The 718-nt window shown below is 41.4% G+C and overlaps 1 protein-coding gene across 4 annotated transcripts in view; it reads right to left on the bottom strand.

The window, feature by feature from the left end:
• Positions 1-718, bottom strand: part of grm5b (glutamate receptor, metabotropic 5b) — a 72,565-nt gene that overhangs the window by 65,434 nt on the left and 6,413 nt on the right. The window contains exon 1 of one of the 4 annotated variants that reach the window (XM_032509055.1): positions 144-265. The exons of the other annotated variants lie outside the window; for them this stretch is intronic. The gene's annotated coding sequence lies outside the window, so the exon portion shown is untranslated. Of the gene's footprint in view, positions 1-143; positions 266-718 lie in introns of those variants that run through there. 4 annotated transcript variants of the gene reach the window in all.

Genomic DNA, 718 nt, shown 5'->3' with positions numbered 1-718 from the left:
GGGGGGGGGGGGGCGTTAGTTTCCTCCCCCAAGTACACTTTAAAGTAGACATCCCTCTGCATTAATGGGAAAGTCTTATAAATTGCTTAACCTAAGAGGTACAGAAATACTTTACTTCACAACAATTGAGCAATTTAATTGACCGTAAACAGGAGGGAAGCTGGGACAGTTTAGACAGCAGAGGATGGCATTCACTGCTTATGCATTACAGGATCGAGGTCATGACAGCGAAGTTGGTGGTTAGCTGAATTGGGAAAGGAGGGAGAAAGAGAAGGGGAAGAGAGAAATGAACGTGGCGTGTAGGGAAATATAGAAATAGAGGAAGAGGAAGCGAAGGAAACAGGGAACAGTGGGGAGAGAAAGGGGAAGTGCATGGAGATAGAGCCAGAGAGGGAGATAAGAAAGGAAACGGAAGATAAGGAGAGAATGATAAAAAGAGGTATCAAGAGACAGAGTCTCACTGAACGTAATTAACATGACAGTGTCAGGATGGCAACAGAGTTAACTGCTGCTCCAATAATGAACAAATCAAACAAAACTCAGTTCTCTCTCTCTCACACAAACATTCTGTCTCTACCAATGACGCAATTGTGTCTAAGTCTCCCATTCTCTATATTAGGGCTGCATGATTATGGCCAAAATGATAATCACGATTATTTTGATTGCAATTATTCTCACAATTATTTGTTGATTTTAACCAAAACAAATTTTATCGTCA

Source organism: Etheostoma spectabile, chromosome 3 (assembly GCF_008692095.1).
Source record: "Etheostoma spectabile isolate EspeVRDwgs_2016 chromosome 3, UIUC_Espe_1.0, whole genome shotgun sequence".
NCBI classification, from domain to species: domain Eukaryota; kingdom Metazoa; phylum Chordata; class Actinopteri; order Perciformes; family Percidae; genus Etheostoma; species Etheostoma spectabile.
Note: the sequence above shows the minus strand (reverse complement) of the source record. Positions and strands in the feature narration are given on the sequence as shown.